The sequence below is a fragment of the Drosophila serrata genome, unplaced genomic scaffold (assembly GCF_035046125.1).
Source record: "Drosophila serrata isolate PLE 108 unplaced genomic scaffold, ASM3504612v1 contig_276, whole genome shotgun sequence".
Lineage (NCBI taxonomy): Eukaryota > Metazoa > Arthropoda > Insecta > Diptera > Drosophilidae > Drosophila > Drosophila serrata.
The window spans coordinates 10,659,474-10,686,777 of record NW_028257174.1 but is presented as its reverse complement, the minus strand read 5'-3'; the positions used below and the strand labels follow the sequence as shown (position 1 = coordinate 10,686,777).

General features: G+C 35.0%; 1 protein-coding gene across 2 annotated transcripts in view; it reads right to left on the bottom strand.

The window, feature by feature from the left end:
- Window positions 1-24,261, bottom strand: part of kek5 (leucine-rich repeat, immunoglobulin-like domain-containing kekkon 5 protein) — a 163,349-nt gene extending 139,088 nt beyond the window's left edge. The window contains exons 1-2 of one of the 2 annotated variants that reach the window (XM_020949658.2): window positions 23,520-24,261; window positions 18,749-18,830 (exon numbers count right to left, since the gene is read on the bottom strand). The gene's annotated coding sequence lies outside the window, so the exon portion shown is untranslated. The remainder of the gene's footprint in view (window positions 1-18,748; window positions 18,831-23,519) is intronic. The other variant, XM_020949659.2, reaches the window with a different exon arrangement.
- Between the last annotated feature and the right edge of the window lie 3,043 nt (window positions 24,262-27,304).

The following is a 27,304-nucleotide window of genomic DNA, read 5'->3' as shown; positions in this document are numbered from 1 at the left end:
CATCTAAAACACAAAAATAATTTTTTAAAATTTTTTCAAAAATTTTAAGGGGTTTCATCATTGAAATCGTCAGAAAAATTTATAAAAATTTCAAAACTATTTAAATTTTAAATAGAGTATGCAGATTTATTATCCTACTAAAAACTAACATAGGAAAGCTCTCCGAATTAAAATTAATGCTTTTTTGGCATAGCTATGAGTTTTTAAAATATTGATTTGTTAAAAAACTACTCATATAAAAATATCGATAAATATTTATTCAAAGAATGCAAAAATTGTAAGCCACGTTATGATCGATTTCTGATTCGATTCCATAATTTGATTGCAAACTGCAAGGGTATATCAACTTCGACCTTGTTTAACTATGTGAAATTCTTTTACTTTAATAAATATTTATTATATTTTTATTAAATTGAAAAATTCTGTAATATATTCGTAATTCTTTTAAAGTTCTGCTCAATATTTGCTTTAAATTTCTCTTCGAACACAAGGCTACTTCAAATATTTATAAAGTCAATCTATTTAATTCTGCAAATAAGCTTAAATATATTTTAAATTCCAGCTAATGTTAAGCCATTTTTATGCTAGGCCCAAACAATATATATATATTTGTATATATATATAAACCCGTCCTGGCCCGCAGCAACATATGTTTACTGGGATCGAATGGGCAGTTTATTATTTTTATTTTTTTCACGCCCCGCAAATAAAGTCAATAAAGTGCCAACGAAATTTACACACTGAAAGTATTAATGCCGCTGGGGGGGGGAGAGTGTGTGTATGTGTGTGTACTGTGTTGTTCCTCCTCCGGAACATGGCCAATGATGATGGTCAGAATGGGGGCCAAGACGGAGGCATTTATAATTTCCTGGGGTCCCCGGGTCTTCGGCAGCTATTACACTTGATTGTTATTTTCCCAACGCCAATTGCCTAGGCTGGAATGGAATCCGAAGTAGGCCCACAAAAAGGCTAGAAAAAAAAGACCGAAAAAAGCCAGAAAAACGGGGCAGGGCCAGTAAATTACAAAACTGAAAAAAGGGAAAACTGAAAAACAGAAAAACAGAAAAACAGAAAAATGCTGAAAGCAGAGCAGAGTGGAGTGGAGCAAAACAAAAGAAATGACTCTCGTTGTTTGGACTGCATACAAATTTCACATTAGCCCCGGCACGATTCCTCCTGCAACGATTACTCCTCCTCGGGGGCAATGGAGTTCCGCTCCCAACGGTGTGTATATATAGTAATGGCCAACATATTCGGGGTCTGAGAGACCCGTTGGTAGTCCAGACATTCATTTGCACACCCATTCCCACTCATTCCACTCGCTCCATTCAATTCATACGTCAATTTGGTTCAGGATCGAGTCGGGTCGGGGTCGGGTGCTGGGGCCTCTTATATAAAATTTCATTTAAATCCAATCGCCTGGCGGGGATTTGCATTATGAACACGCACACCCAAACATGGCAACGGGTAATATCCACCCCCTCAATATATATATATATATAATATAATATATATAAGTGCAACCACCCTCAACACTCACCCTCAAACATGGCAAACATGCATCTTTTCTTGGCAAACGCATTTGCCTTATGTTCCTGCCCCTGTTCCTATTTTGTTATATTCCCCAGCACTTGGGATACGTCAGAACAAGTATATATGACATTCTATTCGAACAACAGAAATAAAGAAAAAAGAAATCTAACAAAAAGTATGTACATTTTAATGGTAAAGAAAAGTTACTCGGCCATGAGTAATGATATGATTTATATGATTATGATTATATTTTCCTTCCAGTTCTAACTTTTAGAAATCCTTGAAAAAGGATTACATTACATGTCATTTTCTTGTCAGAGATGAATTCTTTCATATTTGTATATGGAACTCTTTAAAAACGGTTGGTAAATATAGTTTCTTAAGCCCGGGAATGATTATTAAAATTTAAAAGATAATTTCAATATATATTTAATTAAATTAATAAAAAAGAATGTTGCTAAAGTCCTACTTTGGAATTTTGTTTGTTTTCAAATAAAAGTATTTTAAATTGATTTAAATTATTAAAACCTACGTCTTTTTGCAACCATTCCTATAACTTTAAAAGAGAATTTATAAACGAAATAAGTATTTACAAATATTTCAAGTAAGTTCTCTTAGAGCACAATCACTGGGTATTCCATAGTCTTTACTTTCCACTTCTAGAATACTTTCTCATTGTACTCTCTGGCATCTAGAGACGCCCCCTCTGATCGCCATGGGTCAAGTGGCTCGGCAATGCTGTTGGCTTTCATCCCCCTCTGCCTTTTCGATGCTCCACCCCCGAAGGCAATATTGGCGCACGTGGTGCTGCTCTTGGGTGGCTCTTCGATGCTCTTGGTGGTGGCAACGATGAGATGCTGTTGCTGATGCTGCACAACTTCTACCCGGTGCCAAGCTAAATCAACATTGGCGATAAAAACCTCGCTCTTAAAATGCCAACAAAAAGCCCTGTAATTTGTTTAAGGGGTGGCAAAAGCCTCAAAAGAAAAAAATAAATAAATACACACATATATGTATAATTTAAATCATGCAAGATTTCTATGAAAATCAATAAACTGCGTTGTTGATTTATTGGAAACAAAAAAAATCACCTTTCAAAACATATATAAGACAAAAATATCTTCGAAAATTGTTGTTCAATTTAGTGATTGTCATGGTAAATAAAAATTGTAAATTCATTACATGAAAACACAAACGCAAAGAAGAATTCATTTTCCTCTCGACTGAACAGCAGCAGCAGCTTTGAATTCCAGTGTAAATGTTATTTTAAGTTTCTGTATAGACTTTCAATTGGAATGGAATTTGAAGACAAATAAATGCAAAGAGAAATGTCAATGGATTTTAAAGTAGATTCTTTTACTCTATATTGAGATGTACCATATATTAAGTTGTCCCTTAAAACCTATACTTTATTTTTAGGAAATACTTTTAGCAGCATCATTTTAATATTAAAAAACCTTTTTTAAACTAGTAATCCTATATTTGTCTATTTCGATTACTTTTCTCTGGTTTAAAAGTTTAAAAAATATTCAGAAATATGAATTTAAATCAAAATGTTCCCCAACACCCCATTCTTTGCTCTAGCTATAAAATTTCTAAGAGTTTGACGATTTAGCTGACTTTTCTTTGGGCTAAATGTTTAAAAAATTCTACAAAATATACTAAAACAAAGAATTATCCCCAAAAATCACATTCTTTGCTCTTTGGTCTAAAGATTCTTCCCCCGGGGGATACGGACAGCTTCATCAGGAGACGCGTCGCCTCGTCTTTGCAGTATCTCCCTTGAAGTATCTCCCTTTATTTTTTCGCACATTTGTCTTACATTTCCAAGTCAATTATATTTGATGTGTGTGTGTGTGTGTGTGTGTGGGTTGTGCAAGACTGATGTCAGAGTTAAGCCTTGCCATCTGTACCCCGCCAACGCTTTTTACCTTGCTTGATTTGTATCTTTCAGCCAAGGATTTGCTGCGTGTGTGTGTGCAACACTTTAATAAATTTTCTAATTTTTCTTGGCTGCTTGGCTGCTCAAACTCTGGAGGGGAAGGGGGTGAGGAAAATGAGTGCTCCCCAACGAAACAGAGTTCAGCAGCCAGAGGCGATGCCATCAAAAAACCAACCGACACTTCCATTCGCTTGAGAAGAGGTGTGGGTGGGTGGGAGGTGCCTTCTGGCTTCTGCTGGAAATCTCACGACCTGATCCCAGGCCATCATCCCAACCAAAATCCTTCCAAATGAAGACAGAGATAGATAGAAGGAGAGAGACTGAGAGCGTGCTTGTTGCTTTCGGTGGCAGAGTGAAAGTTTAGCTGCTCATTTGAAAAAATATTTTCCTAGCCACTTGCCTTGTTTTCCGCCAGTTCAATGATGCCCCACTGCCTTTGCCTTTGCCTTTGCCATTGCCATTGCCTCCGGCTTGGTAGGCAGAGCACGTAATTCAAATTTAAAATGTTTACAAGTCTTATATGGCAGCGGCATCATGTGCTTGATGAGACCCCGTCGCTATATATATATATATATATGTGTGTGTATTCTGGCACAGATCCTGGGATCCGGAGCGGTTTATTACCTGAAAATACAGATGGGAAGTATACTGAATTAATTAGGGTCGTCGGTTCGTTTGTAGGAAGTATATGTTTTCTAAGCACGGCTTAATGCCAAATCCATAAAAAAAAAAAGAAAGATAGCGAACACAGTAACCGTAATACATATTTAAAATTTGGTTTGGTCTAGGAAAAACTCAAAGGAAAAGTTTTCATAAACATATATTTTTTGATTAGCCGATGTCAGTTTGGAATCTTCATTATTATGTTCTACCTTAACATCATTGCAAGTTACGACTACTTAATCCTCATAAGGAATTCCTCTTGACTGGAGTTTACAACACAGTTTGGCTTCAAGAAGTAAACACTTGTTTGGATGAACTTTTCTCATAATTTCGGAATAAATTCTTCTATACTTTTTCTATTTCCTATTAATATTCAATAAACCTCATTAGTTTTTACATATTTTAAGTATAATTTTAGTTAGAAGCTTGTAACTCTTTAACAAGTCATTTCCGACCATATAAATCATATATATTATTGATCAGCATCAACAGAGGAGTCGATCTGGACACTTTGGGCAGGAAAAAAAAAATTTTAAAATTTTTTGACATTTTTTTAAGGGGTTTCATCATTAAACTTGTCAGAAAATTTTTGAAAAAATTCAACTTTTTTAAAATATTTATTGGAGTATGCAGATTTATTAACATAATAAAAAATACCATAGGAAATCTTTCCGAATTAAAATTAATGCTTTTTTGACAGAGTTACAAGCTTTATACACCCTTACAGGGTATTAATTATTATATGATCAGTAAGTATCTATGATCAGTAAGTATCTATGAACAGTAAGTATACGTGACCAATAAGTACCTATGGCCAGTAAGTAACTATGATCAGTAAATAACTATGGTCAGTAATTAACTATGAGCACTAAGTAACTATAAGAAATAAGTAACTCTGATCAGTAAGTAACTATCAGTAAGTATCCATGACCAGTAAGTAACTATGATCAGTGACTATCTATGACCAGTAAGTATGTATGTATGATCAGTTACTAACATTGAACACTAGTAAACCATGACTTGCAACTTTTGTAACACAACACATTTCTAAGACGTGGCCGGCAGCAGTCACTTCGTTCCGGGGATGTTAGAACAAGTTGGGAATTATATGCACAGATGTGCAAGATTTGTTTTGGAACAAATTCAAGAGCAAGCTATTTGAATAAAGCTATGAAGTTCTTCTTCTATATAATTTTACTAGTATATAAGTCGGAGCATGGCGAATCGGTGGACTATATATATACATATATATAGCTGCCATAGGAACGATCGGAAAATTTTAAGAAAAAAAATTATAACTTTCCAGTTTAACAGACTTTCATCAAATTTGATATATAGGCATACTATATTTATCTAGAATTTTGTGTAAAATTTTATAAAAATCGGACTACTATATCATATAGCTGCCATACGAAATATCTTTAAAATTGAGAACAATGTAGAACGGTGAATGTAAAATGTAAATATATAAATGAATGAAATGAAAGCAGGCATTACTTTGTTTTTTAACATACTTATTTGTAGTATCAATTTCAATATGCAATTCTTGTAAGAAATTTACAGAAAAATCCCCATTTCCTGAGTTTCTTATGGAAAGTCTGTACTGTAACCTGTTTATATATATCAAATTTAAATCCCATTTCCCCACCGCTCACCTGACACTAGGGAACTCGTTCCAAAACTCATACACACGCACACACACACGCACACACACATAGACACACCTGGACTGGAAAAGTGGCGGCGGCATTGGCGGTGGAAAAGTTTGCGCGCACTCAACTTCGACGAGTGGCTTAATAATCCACGCGCTAAACACTTTTAACTCGAATTTATGTTGCCAACTCTGTCAATAACTTTGCGGCTCTTATTCCCATCCCATTCAGCTTCGTTTGCCCCATTCCTGTAGCCATTCCCCTTGTAGTCTTCCTGTCCGTCCTCCATCCTCCATCTCCGTCTCCATTAGCCGTTGTTAGTGCACATTTTCAGCTGCAACTTGCCTAATTTCTGTGAATGCATCGCCAAGTTGCGAAAAGTGTGTCGTGCAGACAACTCGGCCCTAAGTAGTTGATTGCTTGGCTTGGTTATATCACCCACACAGTGGTCTATATATACCAAAGAAAATATACTTTAAATATAAAAATATATACAAGAAAAGGAAAAGCACTTCACAGAGCTTCCTTTATTATATATTTTGTGACTTTAGAATTAGTAAAATTTACTTTAATTTAGACTTGAATATTATAAAAAGATCATATGATTTATTTTTAAACACTTTTTATATTTAATCTCTAGTTTTTCTTATAGTTTCAAAGAACTCTTTCTCCGTTGAATACATATAATATTCTTTAGTTCTTTAGTTTTTCTTTAGTTTCCTCATAAATTTCTTGTTTAACTAAAGCATTTTTTGAACTTTCTCTTTGTCATAGAATTCAAGAATAAAAAATATTCTACATTTTGACAGTTATTTTGTTCAGCCAATATTAAAAGTCTGCACAAATATATCTAGGCACTGTGCATTTTGCTTGGTTCAGTTGGCTGGCAAACAAATTTCCCGGTCTATATGAAAATGAAACCGAAAATGAAAACAAACTCGGGTATATAGAGTAGAAGGCAGTGACAGTCGCAGTTCCCACAGATGTTTCGCATAAATATAATGAAACTGGATGTTATGGCAGAGGGGAATGCATATTCATGGGTCAGCTGCCTCTACTATGCCACTATGCTGCTGCTATGCTATGCTACTATGCAATGCTACTATGCTATGCTCTGCTCTGCTCTGCTCTACTCTACTCTGCACCGTTCAGTTCGCTTCAGTTCAGTTAAGATCTGCCACATGGCATTCGCTGCTGCCTTTCCCCTTCTTCATCTTTGCCAGCATTATTCCACATCATTCTATCTATGCCTCGCCCGCTGAGTAAGATAAAAATCGAGAGCATATATAAACGTATATGGTAGGTACATATGTTCTCTACACTCAAAACAAGTGCGGTGTTCAAGAGTTATAAGAAGAATAGTTCCATTACTGAGAAGTCATATTTAAGGGTTTCTCTTTTAGGAAATATATATATCAACGATGGGCAGTCATCGACCCCCATATAAGTCGTAGTAAAAAACCATCCCTAAACGCAATTTCTACAAGTTCCTTTGACATGCCGCCTTTCATGGTTTTTCTGTCACAATTTTCTTTCAAATGGTGGAAACATTATTCACTTGTTTCTATTGACAGAAAATGTACTCCATATGGTTCACAAAGCCTCATATTAAAGTCTATTACTTGCATTTTTCTTCTAATCAATAAAATATAATTCAGCAACTCAAAATATTGACCCTGTCTTCTTCCCTTCTCTTCCTTTTAATTATTAGTTGTTACCAACTCTCTTTCGATAGATTTTTACTAAAACTTCGATTTAACCGATACAAAACACGTTTCATCTATCGATAGTTTTATATGTTAAGCCTTTTCCTCCAATCCCCCTTACTCAACTTTCTTATTATCCTTAATCTTTAGTTATTTTCTGTCTTAGTTTAGCATTATTTTTCTTTTACTGCATTGCCACGTATCAAGTAACCCGACCAAAGGGCCACGCTTGGCCGCTTCTCTCGGTCGAAATCGTGGCGTTGGAGTTTGTGGCTTCCTCGGTGCCCGCTCCTCACTATCTGCGAGACTCTTACTCACAGCTCACAGCTCACAGCTCACTTCTATACCCGCTGGCCGTCGTCGTAGGCTCAGGTAGCTCGTGGCTAAAGGTCACTGCCGGAACAACCCCGGAGGAGAGGTCTTCTGCTGCCTGCCTGCCTGCCTGGCCAACATGTACAAGCAAAAAACACACATAGCTGGCGGACAACTATGCCCAGCAACTAAAAGTTGTTCCATGTTCGTGCATGTGTCGAGAACGAGAACGAGTATGAGTACGAGTATGAGTACAAGTACGAGTATGAGTACGAGTATGAAAACGAGTACGAGGAGTACTGTGAGTGTGGACGAATACAAGTTGGAGTCCCCGTGTCCATCAGACAGAACAAACATTTTTATGACCTAGGAACCCATGGTGGCGGTCATGTGTGTTGGGATTTGGACTCACTTCCTCTCCTCTCTCTCCCCCCTCTCTGCGCTATATTTTCTGTTCAATTTTTCAAGTGCATGCGTGAGGTTTCCCTGCCTCACATGGTGTATGTTTCCCTTTCATGTTTGTGTTTGGTCAGTCCTGATAACTACGTGCTTTTCAGGATTGCATGTAAACAAGAGCGAAATGTGTGGATTTCTAAACATAACACTTTTACATCATTTTATTGAACTCATTAAGGTGCTTTTTCGAAAAAAAAAAAAAAAAAATCCCTTTTTCAAATATTATATACAATTTCTATAGTTCCTGATTTACCCTAATGCTGCATTCAATAAGCAGAAATTGTAATTCGTTAAAGTGCAATGGGCATTCCTTGAGCAAATGCAATAAGCCAGTCGCCTTGCCTGGCCCTAACTCAATTTCTAATGTGCCTATAATACAATTTGCAAGGTCCTTATTGGATGCTTCAATATACATATACCGACTGGGAATTGCCAAGGAAAATATGTTAAAGGCTCAAGAAATAGAGAAATTTGCTTAGAATTGATACTTCAAAGCAATCTAAAATATTTGTTTTAATAAGCTGTGAGTTTAAGTGCTATTTACCATTTAATCACATACTTTCTCTAATTATCCCTTACATTAATTTCTACTACATTTATTTCAATAAACCTTCAATATTTAGTTATATTTATTTACCATTTAAAAGACGCTGTTTTTCTACCTTAAAAGTAAGAGAACTATAGATCCTTTGATCCTTTAAATCTTGCTTAAATTAATACTACATTTATTTTAATAAACCCATAATATTAAACCCTATTTATTTAGAATTTTAATTAATATCCTGTTCCAATTCCCTCAAATTTACGAACCCTAAACATACTTTAATACCCAAAAAGCATCCATAAAATACTATTACATTTATTTTAATAAACTCCTAATATTTAGTGGTACTTTTTCTTGAATTTTTTTCTGAAGTCACTCGGTCTAATTGTTTCCTGACTAAAACCCGGCACACGCAGCACTTGTAGGTGCGCTTTCGTACTCCAGAGGCGTAACATAATTTCATGGAGCGCATTCATGAAAGCACCACTACTTGTGGGTGGATGGGTGAATCTAGCACTCCTGGCCGTAATGTAGCAGAAGTCAAGCCTTAATTAGGAACACAAGGAAATTCTTTTTGAATTTTGTGCAGTGACTATGCTGAATGTTGAGTGTCCGTCTAAGTGCCTGATTAAGAGGATTCACATGCTGACTTGACTGCTATTTAACTGATATTTTGTTTACTTTTAAGAGTATATAAAACAAAATATATTTAATTTAATTTACTTTAAAGTAACATGCATTTTAGGCCAGGTTAAGGATAAAGTATCCATCTAAAGGCCTGATTAAGTGGGTTCGCAAGCTTTATATTTTATCTACTTCTTAGGATAGAATATTATCCAATATTGTATATAATTTAATTTAATGAATCTCTTTGTGTACATTTACTCAAAAGTAACATGAATATTATTCAAGGATAAGAATAAATAAAATACAAAACGCACATATTTTGAATGTGTCAGTGGGGTAGTCAGTGTATCAGGCAATAAAGCGATTTCCCTTGTTTTCCCAGCAAATATACACACAGCGACTGTGTGTGTGCGAGTGTGTAGGATGTAGTGTAACACAAGTATCTGTGCTATCCTCGCATATCCTGTGGGAATCAACAGTCAGGCAATCAGCATGTGCGTGGATTCGTGGACATGTTGGATGTGGATTTTGGTGCGTGCGAATGAGGATTCAATGTTGCCTGCTTTACTCATTCTATCATTCTATCATTCATTCATTACAATCTTTCAACGCTGACATTTTTGGTGTCTGCTAGCAATTTCCTAATTGCGGCCCAGAAAGATCTCTCCTTCTTGGTTTAATATTTGCTCTGGCTTAGCATTAAATATTTATGACCACAACTGCCAGGCTGTTGCCTGGTTTAAATATATTTTGAGCCAAATTCCTTAGCATAACCATATTATTTACATTCCAAGTTAATTAACTAAGTAAATCTCATCTTCTTCACCTCCAGAGAATCCACATCCCTTTTGCCGTCATTTCACTTGAAATTCTGATTTATTTTCGTACTTCACTTCCGATGGCCAAAATGAGAAGATCGCCCGAGTATAAATACTTTCAAGGAAACCCAAAATTAGATGCTAAATCTATATACATATCTATATGTATGAACATTGGGACCTAACCCTGAGCTGTGTGCAAAAAATGAGCTCCGTTGGTGAGGCGGAATTTAATTTCACTTAAACCTTTCTTTTGAATTAAAAGTTTTAATTGATTTTACGCACATACTTGCGCTCATTTGATGGCACAAGGCAGGCATACAATATATACATTTTGTTTTTGTAAATATTATGGATGCGTATCCTTCAGATACTAGGGGGGAAAAATTCAACAAGCCGAAAATGGTTTGCTCTGCAGGTTTAAAAAAAAAATCAACAAATTGTGAAGTAGAAGGAGCCTGCGTATTTGTGAGAAAGTTTACCAGGGGATTAGGAGAATAATACTTTTTTATTATAGAGAAAAAAACACCTTTTAAAGGGTTTTAAAAACCTTAATAATTTATATAGCACACCCACTATAATTTTTGTATAAAGAATTGATTTTTAATCAATAAAAAGGCCAATAAATGAAGCCCAGCCATGATGAAATTATTGATTAAATTGGCTTTTACAGTTCTTACGATTGTTATTATACCGCTCAAACAGAAAAAACACTCCAGTTCAAGGATGTATATCCAGTGAAGTGTGTGCCTGAAGTTAACTACTTATATGTAGAGCATAACGTATTTATTTATATATACAAAAAATGAACAACTTTTTCAGATAATTTCAGGCAGCAGACTGAAGGTATAGTCCTTGATGATGGAACTACACCTGGCGTGCCCTTGCCGCACACAGAAAAATCAAAAGCTTTTCGCATTTCATCGGCATGCAAATGAGAGAGGGCTTTAGTTCTTATGGGTGTGTGCATAGTGTATGTGTGTGTATAGAGAGTGTGTGCATAGTGAGTGTGTGTGTGTGTGTGCTCTTCGGTTGTTTGGCTTGGTAAGGATGTCAATGCCGATGAAGAGGCGATGGTGTGTTGGTGGATACTGCAGAATGGGTGCAAATGGGCAAATCTGCATGTCCTCAGGGTTCCGTTTTAATTACAGCAGACGGACCATAGGACGGACTATCCAAAAAAGCCAAATTGTTTATCCGATATGGTTTGGAGAGGGGGGGGGAGGAAAGCGGATAATTAATGAAGAAGCACAAAGCTCCTCCCTCCTACCTCATTCTGCGGCACTTAAGATTAATGACGTGCAAAAGAATTCGTCGAGTGACTGGAAATCTCAACAATAAAATTATTCGACTTGTCTTTACGTATATATAAATATATAGCCTTGTAAATTGAAATATCGTAAAGCTGGTGTGAATTATAACATAAATAATAGCTACCATGTTCCCCAAGAACTTAAATTAGTTTTCATCTTAACAACTTTTTTAATTGGTGCTCTGGTTACAAAAACACACGACAATATTAATAGTTGAATAAACAAATATTACTAAAATCCCAATTAATTATATTTAAAACAAATAACAAATACAAGCATACACATGACAAAAAGTCTCCATATTTTGTGCTGTATTTATTTAATTATATACGTTTTTTTCTTCCCCCCAGAAAATCAAATACAATTATCATTCTGCTAACAAAAGCAGCAAAACTTTTTTTATAGCATTTTTTATCCCACTGAATAAACTGCATATTCACACAATGCAACCCTTGTACTCTTCAGGTATTGGGTAACATGAGCCAGTTGTTTTCTTAATGACTAGAGATCGTATATCATTATTAAACATATTATTCATTTGAATACACAAATTGTTAATTAATTTTTCACGAATAAAAGAAGGCTATTCAGGATGGTAATGAAAGAAGGGTTACTTTACCAAATCAGTTACAAATATTTCATAGATAATCTTTAAATATATTTAATAATTTGTAATGCATAAGTTAATTCAAGAAACTGAAAATCATGTACGTATATACCAAGTAATATATTAATATAAATCTCTATTTTATCGTAAATATGTCAAATTTTTATAAACTTCCTTTACAAGAAGTTAATTTTTAAAGAAAATCAATAAAGAATTATACATATATAATTTCAGTAAATAAATAAAGAAAATGTATATGATTTCAGTAAAAAAAAATACAAATTGTATGTCATTAGAGTAAAAAACTATAAAATTCTACCTAATTAATGCTTTATTTTAATTATTTTCAAGTATATTATCACCTTAAATTTAACCCACCAAAACATATAATCTTTTATGTTAATAAACCATATAATTTGCTTTTATAAAATGCATTTTTTGGCTTCTAGTTTCAAGGGTTAACTCACTGCTGTACTAAGGATTTAAGTACCATTATAAATTAGTCGTTTAGTTCGTGGCATATATTCTACTTGACACCCCGCATCCGCCATTTGGCCCGCAGTGTTGGCCTGGCCAACACCTTGGTGGTCAGCGTGTATGCGGTGTGGTGTGCGTTCCGAATGCCCAACAGCTGACAGCCGGAGAAGCGAGGAGCACAACACGCTCCGAAACAGCTGCTAGCTGTGGCTATGATAAATTAACATAAGATTAGCGATCAGGCACACACACACACACTCTCTCTCAGGAAAAACTAAGGCCGCCGCACGGCAGGAGCCATGGCAGATTAACATGGGGGACTGGGGCATAAATGAGTAATGTGCACAAAGCGGCAAACCCACATGTGAATTGAAATTAAAAGGACAACAGATAAGACACACGCACCGCAGCCAGTCTCTCCCTTGAGGTCCTGCGAGTCTACAATGGCACCCATTTTCCCCGCATATCCTGCGGCCAAATGTTGTCCGTGTGTGTGTGTGTTCGTGTGTGTGTGTGTGCAGCAGCAAGCCCACTCGTTTTGCCAGAGCAATTAAAGGAGGAAAGTTGGCAAGCGTTATCTAGGGACAGTTTTAAAATCACAGTTGACCTTCTGCACTTAGGGATTATTATTATATTTATAAACAAAACATATATATAATATGCATATATAAAAATATTCAGGGACTTCGGGCTTTAAGCTTAAGTTGAATTTAAATTCAAATCCATTTGGTAAGAATTTAATTCTTCTTAATTAATTAACTTCCGAAAAATCAAGTTTATAAAGTTATTATATAGTTTTTAATTGAATTATAGGGACATATTGGAAATAGATCATAAATAAATTATATTTATCGATATTTTGAGCAGTAAGTAACTCTGAACAGTAAGTACCTATGGTCAGTAAGTAACTATGATCGGTAAGTTACTATTATCCATAAATAACTATGATCGGTAATTACTATGAACACTAATTAACTATGAGAAATAAGTAACTCTGACCAGTAAGTATTAATGAACATTAAGCTACTATGAGCAGTATGTAACTATGAATCGTAAGTAACTATGATCAGTAAGTTTCTATGACCAGTAAGTATTTTTGTATGATCAGTTACTAACTTTGAACACTAGTAAACAATGACTTGCAACTTTTGTAACACAACACTTTTCTGAGACGTGGCCGGCAGAAGTCACTTCGTTCCGGGGATGTTAGAACCAGTTAGGAATCATATGCACAGATGTGCAAGATTTGTTTTGGAACCAATTTCAGACCAAGCTATTTAAATAGAACTATGCAGTTATTCTTCTATATAATTTTATTATTATATATGTCGGAGCATGGTGAATCGGTGGACTATATATATACATATGTATATATAGCTGCCATAGGAAAGATCGGAAAACTAAAAAAAAAAAACATAACTTTTCCAGTTTTTAACAGATTTTTTATATATAGCCCTTATATATTAATCTCGTTAAAAAACTGTAAATATAAAATGTATAGTTGAATGCAATGAAAGCAGGCATTACCTTATTGTTTTTTATCATAAGTAAATATAATTTTTATATTATTATTAACTGAATTTCAATCTGAAAGGGACACAAACTTCGGCTTGCCGAAGTTAGCTTCCTTTCTTCTTATATGAAAAATTGTTCGGCAAATCAAAATTTAAAATACTCATAACTCAAGCAAAAATGCATTAATTTCCATTCGGAAAGATTTCCTATGTTAGTTTTTATTAGGTTAATAAATCTGCATACTCCATTAAAAGTTTAAAAAAATTTTGATTTTTTCAAAAAAAAATTTGTAAATTTGAATGATGAAACCCCTTGAAATATTTTGAAAAAATGTTAAAAATTTAATTTTCTACCAGACTTGGCTAGATCGATTCCCCTGTTGATGCTGATCAAGAATATATATGATTTGTGAGGTCGGAAATGACTCCTTCATAGTTTCACAAGCTTTTGACTTAAATTAAAGGGTATATAAAAGAAACCCCTTTGTTACCAATTTATCTTGTAAATTGATATATTTTCTATTATTTACTCTCTGCAAAATCTATATATATTTATTTATATTATTTAACCTAGACTTAGGGTACAACTATAACATTTTAGCCCCACAAATACAACCATTAGTTGAGGTCTTAGTTACTTATTAGTCAGCAAGGGCGTTGAAGTATATGTAAGTATGTATGTATGTATGTATGTAAGTTCAAGCTCAGAAAAATAACCAATAATGGCCAAAAATGGAACATCAAATAGAGGAATATAGCTCTAGCTGCCAACACATTTCGATCCACTGTGCACACACACAAAGACACACACACTTGTCCCAATTATTTGCCACGAAGGTGACGATGACGATGAAGATGATAGGCGTCGCAAGGTAGTACAACGTATAACGCGGATACGGTTGTTTGTTTGCCGGTAAAGGTGGTGGAGGAGGTTGAGGAAGAGGAGGAGGAGATCGGGGTGATTCTGTCATCAACATTGGAACGATACTCTGGGAACATTTTCATTGCGATTGCCGTTTTGGCGCTTGTCGTGGAGCGACTCTTGCACTTTCGATTGGGTAATGGGTCCGTCTACTATATACCAGGGTAGCAAAGATGCCGAGGGAGCTGAGGGCAGCTTATCAGATGACAAACATCAGACACACACACACACAAACACACTCAGCGACGATGAGACGGTATGGAGGGCAAAACCGCTCACTTGGCAAGTTGGGGTTACTGTTATCTTATTACTTATTGATTTTGTGTTATCAGCTAAAGGCGTCGTCGGCACATAGCTAACTGTGGGAAGCCGCAAACATGAACATACAAACAGCTAAAAAAGAACACACCTGCACTGTAAGAAAAATCAAAACAATCAAGAAAGAAATTCCAAAGCCTCAGGTAAAATGCAAAAACAAAAAACCCAAAAGATAAAGCATTTCCCATCAATGTAGCTTTCTTTCCCAGCTGCAAGCCGCACATAATCTCTAAAAACAGCCAAGTTACTCATGCACTATGACAACAATAATAAAATAAAAATAATATTAAATAAACAAGTGTCTTACAGCTTAGCAAAAGCTTATCAAAAACTTAACGTTTCCGCAATAATACCAAAAGTGCACGTTTAACAGCAGCTGGCTTGGCTTATTCATTAAGTTATCAAATAACAAAAATATAAAACTAAATGGAGCACTCAGTGAGACATGAATGGAAATACTCTAAAAAATAAATATATATACATATATATTTATATATATGTATATTTAGAAATCAATAAATATTAAACCTGCTGATTGGATGACATATACCAATTTAGACACCTCAATAAACTCAATCACCATACTCTCTTGGCTATTTAAATATTACGATTCAGTTCAGTCGTTTTATGAATTGACTGACTTTATTTTTATTTGCAAAAATTCATGACACAGCGGCTTAAAAACAAAAAGAGAAAAAATATATGGCGAGTTTTTTGGTTTTTTATGAGCAGTTGGGTTGATCGTTCCGATGCCGCGCTCAAGATTAAGTTGACCGATTTCAACCAGCAAACATATATACCCATAAACATATATATATATATATATATGTATGTATATAATAAAATATTGCCTGCAACAAAGAGGTGGGTCTGTTCAAAAGTTTCACCACTGACGATTGCTGATGTAATGCTAATTTTCCACATGTACATAGTCACTATATCTGTAGTCCAAATATAAAATTCATGTTCACATTGGCACAAATTTGCATTCCAAGGAGAGTTAGCCAGTTAATAATGCACTAAAAGTGCATTCTGGTGAGGTTTCTTTTTACGATTTTTAACTGCAGGTTATTTTAATAAATGTTTAAATATGTTTTTAATGGCATTATGACATTGTTTTTTGATTTTATTTAATGGAAACGAACATTACCTAGAGTATGGTAAAGTTTTAATAAGGTTATTTATGAGAAAAAATGTAGTTCGTTAAAGAACCTTCTTTAATAATTATAAAACTTTCAAAAACAAGGTAATTTTAATGCATATATATCTTAAATCTTAAAAATACATATATATTTTGATGTATATATATATTTCTCCTTTTTTTGGCATGAATAACCGCCATTTCACGGCGGAAAACTACAATAACAACAACAATAACGATAGTAGTACAACTACTGCGAGACAACTGCTACTTTCTGCTTGGCTTTGCCAAAAAAAATTCCCCTGAGTTTGTATTGTTTCGTGTCCAAAGTTTGTTATTACATTAAAACATTATAATGGTTTTGTGGCTTAGAACGGAGAATGAAGAGCAGAGCAATGCCATTGGACTGGCTGCCTGTTGTTGCGATTCAAATGAATATAAATCATTTCGATTCCGTTCTGTTTTATATCGAAGACACTTAGGGTGACACCATATTTGTCAAATGACGTTTAAATTTATGAGCAGGTTATACATATTTCTACATATTTATATATATATGCAATTGTATGTGTGCACGCCCAAGTGTAAATATATATGTAAATGCGAGTGTATGAATTTACCTTGCAGCATTGTGACAGCATGAAAATGCACAGTGGACTTTAAATGAAAATACATACAACGTTGTAAAAAGTAGCACCTAAGCGTGTACTATTTGCAATTTCACAATTTGTTCACTGAAACGGATTTGCATATATACGCTGAAGTTGGCGTACAAAAAAATACAATCAGACAGTTGTAAAAAAAACACTGATATGGGAATTTTTGAAACAGGGAGGTATCCGGATGTATGGAGAGTTCTATATGATTTAATATTCAAAAATTCTAAAGAAGCAGGTTATCGATCATTTCGATTTAATATCGCAATAAATGTACTTTAAAAAACTATCAAGACGGCTGAATAAGCCATTCTTAAATCAAAAATGTATCTATATAGCTTTGGGGATGGTAAGTAAAATATAATTCAATAATATAATATCAAAATAAAAGTCATATATTGATAAAAACTCGGTTTAATATAGAAGAAAATTAAGTTAAACTAACCCTCTAAAAACAAGTAAGCATTGCCTATTGAAAATAACCGATTTAATATCGAAACAAAGTGAATTATAAAGCTATAATATAGCTAAGGAAACCAATTCTTAAATCAGATAGGTATATTATGTGTATCTAAAAAGAAAAAATTATTGATAATGGTGATTTAAAAATCAAATATTAAAATAAAAACCATATATCAATAATAATCTATTTAATATTATAGAAAAATTAAGTTTAAATAACCCAATAAATCTATATAAGCATTGCTATGGAAAGTAATTAAATTTAATTGCTCAAGTGCTCAATGTAAGTATACATAAATGAATACAAAATAAATCTGGTTTTCCAGCATATCAAATTTCCTCTGCTGTTATCGATATTTACTGTCTTTATTACAAATGTGTTTGTGGTGAATCAATCTAAAAACTTTGTCATGCCGCGCCTCTTGCCCGCCCGCCTTCCCGCCTTCCCGCCTGCATTGAGTTCATTTGCATGACAAAATCCGCCCACCCCCCTCGGCGACTTGGGGAATCGGTCGTACGTTATCTGTATCACATGTGCGTGTCCAATGTGAAGTTCAATAGCCCACGCTCGCTGTGTCTCAAGTAAGCGACACTCATCCATAAAGCATTTGGGGTCTAGACAACAATATTTTCAGCGTTACTTGATATCCCATAAGTACATAAACATTGTCTACCTGCGCACACACAAAGTCGGAACTGGGATCTGACAGTATATATGTACATGTATATAGTATATATGCACACGATATCACCGTATCTGGGCCACCATCTCGTTATCTATTTCTATTTATGAGTCCATTCGAGCGTTTAACGATCGTTTAGTAACCAATATCCAATGCACTTAGTGCAAATTTTGTTCACACGTCATTAATGCTATAGAGGTACTTGTTTGGTTAAAATTGTGGTATATATATTAGATATTTAACAATCAGGAAGTGTATTAAAAATCTGTATTTTAATTAAACTAAATTTTATGAAGTCCTACAGTACAGTATACTATTAATTTCCTAATCGAAATTCATTTTCTTTCTTTACTTTAAAAAACATTTATGTAAATGTTTAATTACCTAAATAAATATGCTTACCTTATTTGAGACTGATGAACATTGTAAGCGTTGAAAATAATCCTCTTGTTTTCCACAGTATTCGTCTTAATATAGGTGACATCTGTAAAATACAAATATAATATATAATTATAAAAATATTTATCAATTTTTATATATGTAAATGCATATATTTATTCGAGACCCTATTAAACATTCCCATCCATTTATTTATCAAAAAATATACACAACTCTCTCAGAATCTCATTAAAATAATGCTTTCATTTCAATATAATTTCTTGCAGTGCTGCGCGAAAATGAAATGTCCATTTGGGTTCGATTCGAACCGATATTACAAGCTTCATACTACAGTCGAGCTCGAACACTGGGCTCCAAGCTCGAACTCCAACGCCAAACCTTGCTGTAGTGCTGTTCGGACTGATGTTCGGTACAACTCGAACCTAACACGAACCCAAAAACCGAACCAGCACCAAGTGCGATTGATCATCAGAAAAACACGAGAAACGAGAGTGAGGCGAGAAAGAGAATGTAGAACAATAAGCATAAAAGGAGTAAACAATGATGCAGCCCCAATAAGAGGAGCATGAAGAAATACAAGTAGAGAGAAGAGAGGGAGAGAGCGAGAGAAAGAGCAAGCGTAGGCGCGAACTGAAAAACATAGCAAGTCAGGAGAAATATAAACACAGAAGAAAAAGCGATTTTAATAAAATCAATCAAATATGGATTAAGTCTAGATCACCAAGAAAAATGTTGAGTTATATTTAGTAGATTTCTTAATATTTCGTATACATTTCTAAATATTTAATTCCTGCTGTTCTTTTGGAGATGTTGTAAAAAAAATGTGAGAATTATGTAGGTTAAATTTCAGTTAACTTTATAATTATCATTAGAGATTGTAATTAATTTGTAAAATACTTATAGGATTTTTGTTGCTTTTTATTTATTTAAATTTTTTGTTATATTTAAAAATTTACGCAATTTCCTTTCTTTCAAGTTTTCAATTATTTTTTAAATTTAAACTAAGCACTCCTTCTAATAAAAGCAAATAAAGAGTTGGCATAAGTGTTAATGTTGTCTGTTGATTTACCATAAAGGTTAAGCTTCAGTACACAATAAACCGTACAGTTCTCTAGAGAGAAAAATAATGCACTCGATTATTGGGTATTGTTTGAGGGTTTGTGATATATTAATTCTCATTCTGATTCTCTGATCTCATTATTTAGAATATTATAATTGAAGTAAGTGTGGTTAAAATATATAATATAAGCTAATTTCCTGGACAAAATACCTATCTTAATCGTTTTTTTCACAATTGATCGAGTTTTATGTAAATAAACCTATATTTATTAATGCGAGAATATAATATATAATATATATACAATAAAATAAAGAAAACTTTGTAAATTTCTTTAGGCTATTTTTAACTTCAAATAAAGTTAAGAACAAGTTCAAATATTCCCCTCCTTCGAATAATAAATACTTTCAAAGTATGTGCACTTGAGAACAAATTTCAATAGCTCAAGCTAAAACTAAAACTAAAGCTGTCTAGCTAACTTTGGCGTAGGCATTTTCTATTATTATCGCACCAGTTCGATCAGGAAGCAAGTAAGATGGTCAAACTGTACTGCCTTAAGGCCAACACCAATGCAAACCAGTAACACCAACACAGGCAATCCTTCATCCAAGCTTCTCAGCAAACTTCCCCCAGCTTTGCCAGCGCTTCTCAGCCTCTTGTCGAGCTTGGGCCCCCAACTCCATACGAAAACTCCGGCCAGCCTTTCCGCTCGGACCATAATCGCTGTCGAAACTGGTTTTTTCGTGGAGTTGTTCTTCTGGCCACCGATGCCGATGCTGATGGCTGCTGTTTCTGTTGCTGCGGTTGTTGCCACGGTTTTGTGGTCGCTGCCAGCGTTAGACTTAACGCTAACCCCTGCCCCAATATCAAAGCCAAAGCCAAAACCAAAACCTAAACACAAAGCCAAAACTCCACGAACTCGAACCAGTCAAAAAACAGCAAAAAATAGAGCTCATGGCGCGATCATGGTTCGGTAACGACACAGTTTCCAAGGAGCCAGTTTCCAGAGGGTTTAACATCCAGGAACTCGGTATTTATATTTGCCAAAGAACACCTAATAAACAAACAGAACATACCCTTAGAGAACCCTATAAGAAAATTAAAAAATATTCACCAATAAGTCTGGGTCAATAGGAAATGTCTCCTACTCTACCCCTGGAAACCAACACCCAATTAATTCCCCCCTAAAATGTTACCGAAGTAAAAAAAATGCCCAAAGTAAGGAAGTGAAATTAATTAATTTCCTTATAATTAATTAAATAGTGGATGCAAACTGCATGAAAATGAAAACCTCGGCAAACTTAGGAGAGCTTTCCGAATTAAAATTAATGCTTTTTTGGCATAGTTGAGTTTTTAAAATATTGATTTGTCGAAACAATTGTCTTATAAAAATATCAATAAATATCGATTAAAGAATGCGAATATTTCAAGCTTACTTATGATCGATTTCTGATTCGTTCCTATTATTTATTTTGCTAACTGCAAGGGTATATAAACATCGGCTTGTTAGTTAGTTTTCTTTCTTGTTTTTGAAATTATGGTAACAGGAAAACTATTTTTCACATTGATTGAAAATACAATATTTAAATATGTTTTTAATACTTAATGATGCAGTTATCAACGTTTTACCGCTTCGTTAATTATTAAATATTGTATTTGTAAACTTCTACATATGTAGATCACTATTTCTCATCACTGATCTCTCTGTACCGACTGTATCCTCTTTTTCCAGTACCTAACGGTTTTTTCTGCCTAAAGCATTGCCGCCCATCCCCTTACCCCTTACCCCTTCCTCCACCCGCACCCCTTCCTGTCGACAGTGTGCGTGCGTGTGATTCCTGCTAATCGCTTTGTTTTTGGCCTTTTTTCGGGACTTTCGGCTCAACTTGCTCTTCTTTTCACCTGCGTGCAGTTCATCGTTTCGCCCAAAGATAAATTCATTAACAAAAAAAAAGTTCCGCGCCAAAAACACGCACTTACACACTAGCCCCACGCACACACATACCGAATATGCCAATGCCAACACCAATACCAATGTATATGCACGTAGGCTAACTGTACTGCAAACCAGACTCAGTGCCAAAAAAGAAAAAAAAAAAAACAGAGGCTTTTCTGCTCCCGTGAAGTTTTCCCTTCTGCTTTCTGTGCTCTGTTCTGCGTTCTTCGTACTCTGCCTCCCCCACGTCCACTCCATCGCTCACGCTCTCTCTCTTGCTCTCCTCTCTCCACGGCGGCTTTTTGTTGTTCTGGCTTAATTTTTGGCAACGTCAATTACACGCCAAGACGCTGCCGATGCCGTCGCCTCAGTCAGCGTCGCAGCTGAGTGATTAACCCTTAGCAGCGCAGGTGGCGCTTGCCCTTTGGGATCCTTAACCCTAGACGGTTCATGGTTTAGTTATGTACTCTTAAAACTATGAACAAATTATTGTAAAACTCTTTGTCTGAAACCTGTATATAGCAACCAAAGTCAAATACCTAAGTAATTATATTTCAAAGTAATTAAATTATGCAAATTATAACACACTATGCAAGGGTATAATTAACCAATCATCATGTATCTACATACACACAAGTTTTTATATATTCGTTGTGGCCTTTTTTAAGGTTTTTTTTATGGCTTCTTGGGGTTTCACCCTCAGCGTTATTTATAAGACTTTTTTGTCAATAAAAATTGAATAATAATTTCCATAAACCTCATATCTTCTTATTGTTATTCCCCATAACAAGCACACATTGCATATTTAACTTTATGTGCAATGCAGAGCAATTTGATTTTGCAGTCAACTAAATTTTGACTGAAAAACTATAACTGAGAATGGGGTTATTGAAAGTTTTGGAGTTGCCAAAAAGTTAACCCATTGGAGTTGGAATACATACAAAAAAAATTGGTTCACCTTAGCAATGGGGCCACGGAGATGCCCTGCCTTTTCGGGGTTAATGTCTTATGTTGCAGCCCGCACTTTATTTATTTGCTTAATCAACTTTCAGCTTTTTGCCGCTGACTTTTCACCGTCTTCTACTTGGCTGCGTTCTTTGTCTCTGCTTTCATTTGACCCCGCAGATTATGCAGTCCGTTGGAATTACAGTAAATATGGCTAAACTGCGAAAACTAGCATATATAGCTTATTATTTTGTGTTCTATTAAAAATACATATTAATAAGCAAAACAACATTTTAAAGCATTTAAAAATTTTAAATAGTAAATAATCATTACATAAATCCTGAATGGTGTTAAATGGTTCAATATACATGTGTATGTATGCATGTATGCACCCTATATATACAAAAATTACTATAAGCAAATCCTTGGCATTATGGCTTTGGCTAATAGGCGATATGAACGGTATTTTGGCATTACAATAGTTGTTGCTGATGCTGCAGCCTATTTTTTTGTTTTTCTTTTTTGTTTAGTTGCACTGCAGTTCGTCTTTAGCTTTGTTATTGTTTGCAGGTAAAGTCGCTGCTGGAAGTCGGACCGGTTCCGCCGGTCTTTGCGGCTGCTGCTGCACCACAATCCCACTCACTCTCTCTCAAACACACACACTAGCTGGGTTTATGCCATGCCCAATACATGTATTTTTTTTTCATGTAATGCTATTATATGAGCCCACATAAACTGCATTCTATGAAGTCTATAATAAACTATAGGCATAACTTATTTTTCAATAAAAACGCAAAGTTCCGTAATGTTAACTCCTAGTAAACCTTTTCTCTCACCTCAACCGTTTCAAGTATCAAACAATTCGTGAACTGCATTGCATAAACTCATGGCACTTCTTTATGTTCTCTTTACCTAAGTGCTGGTCGATCCGCTCTCCACGATCTGCCTTCCTCTTTGGCGCTCTCTCAGCACAAGAGGCTTTCGAACTGCAAGAGAGAGAGAGACAGAGACAATCCGCACGCTCACTTGCAAACAAACGACAAAAAAAAGGTGCAATACACAACGACAGCCGCGCGCGCTTTATCTTTGCTTCTTTCCTTATTTTTATTTTTATTCCATCAGCTCCCTTCTTTCGGGGGACTTCTTTTCGTTTAGGAGCACAGGCACAAGAAAAAAATTGAAGTGATCGACAGAGAAAAGAGGTTTTTTGTCGGTAATCCTTGCTTTCTTTTGCTAACGCAGAACGCACGATATGAAGAATAAGTAAAACACTGCCGAGATCTGTGATCTGACTTTTACAATTATTCGGGACCGTGTTTAGCCGCTTTTTTTTTTGTTGTATTTTACTTTTTTTCCTCCAGCAAAGCAATTGCAAGAAGTGCGGCACGGCGGCGGCAGTGGCAACCGGTTTTATTACAATTCCACAATTCCCGCACCAGCACGCGGACGACGCTAACACACACACACACTGACACACGCGCGCGATACACGTATTTGCCGAAAACGCCGATTCCTATTCCGATGCCGAAAAACGCGCCCGTTCCGTCCGGAGGAAAATTGTAAAAGAAGTTTTTTTTCAAATGAGTTGCTATTCACTTGTATTTATAGGTTTCCCCCAGAGCCGAACCGAGCCGAATGAGCTCGAGCGTTTGGCGAGCACGTTCGATGCAATGGAACAAGCTCGAATTGAGCATGCTCGATGTTGGATGGCTCTGAGTAATATTTAGTAGGGAGACAAGCAGTGCTGCCAACTTTTGACCAACAAAAAAAGCTGTTTTTGACGGGAGAAGTGAAAAAAAAGCTTAAAAAATTTATAAAAAAATCCAAAAAAAGGCTGAAACAAATGTATAAAAAATAGAAAAAATGTCAAAAATATAACAATTTAATAAGTTCATTTTTGTTCAAAAGATTTCCATAATTTGATCAATTTCTTCATGGTCTTCCTTATTTTCGTAAGACCTAATAGTTCCTATAATCTGCAGATATTTGATTGGCACTTCATAGTCGACGCAGCATTTCCCGACCCTTCGCAATCTGTTTCTGTATATTAAAATAAAAATGAATATAAATAGAAATGAATATCTTTTGCTTGCACAAGTATGCTTCTTTGTTGCAGCGTGAGCTCGCAGATCACTAAGTTTAGCTGTAATAGTAGTCTTGCAATAGTTGCAATAAACCCTTTGCAGGTCTGTGTCATCCCTGCGAATCCATGCCTTAAATTCATCACTTTTAAGCCAGACATCGCAGCATTTTTGTTTATACTCCTTCGGCATTTTAGAACTTGCTAACAATTTACGCGCACTTTTTATATAGAGATGGAAACACTAAGCGAGTTATGACATTAGCGTATATCAATTAAACCAAACGATACGTCGCTACATTATCTGGTTTGTTTGTAAAGCTAACTTTTTAGCTGCCACTTTTTCATATTTTGTATTTAAGTTTTAACAACACAAAAAAAATCGGGAAAAAGCCAATTCAATTTCCAAAAAAGCCAGAATTCCCGCTTTTCACAATTCCCGCAATTCACAAATTTTTCCAGCAGTTAGCCTTTAAAAAAAGCCAGTTTTGACGGGAAAAAATCCAAATTGGCAGCACTGGAGACAAGCGGCTTTCCGTTCCTGCAACTCCACAACGCAACATCAAGCACGTTACAAGCGAACGTAGCTGCCCTATCCTTTGGGCAGACATTATGACTCGATGTTCGAAGGTAACTTAAGCTGCAGGCGACGAATATGTTTGAAGAGACGTTCTAACGAAGCCAAGAACACTGAGCGAAAGATGTATAATTTTGCAAATTTACAAAATAATATATAACAATTAAGTTTTAATGTTTGTTTTTGTTGGTTTTAAGAAATGTCGATTTCAGATTCGAAGTTTTGTTTGTTTTTTTTTTTGCATAACAAGAGACCATCGGATAATAGCAATATTGGTATCGAAAATAAATTAATTTTTTTATGTTTGTAAAGTAGTTTTGTTTTTGTTAAATTTATCATAATGTATACAAAACGATCAAAACTAAAAAGTAACGTCAACATTTAATTTTGACTTCTTTTTTACATACAATTTTTTATAAAGCGACATAATTTACCAGAAGTTCCTTAGCTGTACACAGCGATTACATGAGGGCGCCACTGAAAACTAGACTAGTGACGATTCTAAATTTATAAATATATTTAAATTTTTTAAATTATTTAAAAACATAAAATTTTGAACTCTAATCGATGTCTATCTGGATGGAGATGAGCTATATATATATATATGTCTATATATATAAAAAGTTTGACATGTATAAAATGCATGTATTTACTGTATTGATTTGAAAATTGCGATTAAATTGGTGTAAAATGTATCTTACATGACTATTTACAGAATAAGGTTTTGTTCTGTTTTATTTTGAGATAATAAAAACAAATTCTAGTTGTTTTCACCTAATTAATTTGGATTAATAATATGTATACATTTTGTATGTTTTTATTATATAATTATCCCCCCTTTTTTTTTTTCCTAAGTTTTTACCTCTAGGAGTAGAAGTTTGGCGCCACCTAGTCTATCCATGGACTTTGCTTCGAGCTTGATATTTGGTGCCCAAACCAGCTAAAAGTTATATTTAATCCACCTTGGAGTTAGATCAGGACAACATAGCTTTCTACGGTTACAAAGTTAATTTAAATATTTAAAATAAGTTTAAATATCGATATAAATATCGGTATTTTTGAAACTCTACCTGCCATCTATCTATTTAACGAGGATTTTCTTGATTTATTAAAGCAATCACACTGCTGGGTTTTATATAAAAGAAGCCTGGCCTTCCCAAATATATTTAGTTTCCCTTTGGAGGACGGAGGGGGAAACTTAGCATCTTATTTATTATTATTTTTGCTTCTTGATTTCATTTATTTTGTTCCTTTCCTTTTTGGCATAATTTATGTTGTTGTTATGTGTGTGACTAGACTCGGGGTATTCCATTGGGCATAGTTGCCAAGACCTTAATGTTTTTTGTTTTATTATTTTGCTGAGTTCAAGCCCGCATGTAAATTTTCAAGCCCATGTAGCAGGCATTGATTCCCGAGACCAAAGGTTTAATTTAAAGCAAAACAATCCTTTTACCTGTCCTTAAATTGTTATTTATTTTACTTTATTATTTTATTTTATTGACATATAAAATTACATTTCTACCAAGTTTGTATTTGGTTTCTGATTCGCAACGAGTAAATCAATTCGACTTTTAGACTCGGAGAAAGAATTATAAATTAAATTATGATTATTTTTAAAGGTAATCAAAAGACTGGTTGCTTATTATATATTTGATCATATTTTTATGTTTTTTAATTTCAACGAGATTCAATGTTTCGAAACGAGCGAGTGGCCCAAATCAACACTAGCCCTGGGCTCTTAGTTTTTGCGCTCCATCCCTGGCGCATATTGTTTATCCTCCGTTAAAGTGGGTGGGTGGTAGGGGGAGGCTACACACAGGCTATTTCAACCCCCAGCGAGGAATAACAACATGGGGGAAAAATTGCTGCATACGTTCCGGCGCAGCTAGTTCTGTGGCAAGTGGAAGAGGTGGCGCCACGCAGTAGCGAGTAGATAGCGGAGCAGGCGCAAAGAGCGAGCGAGA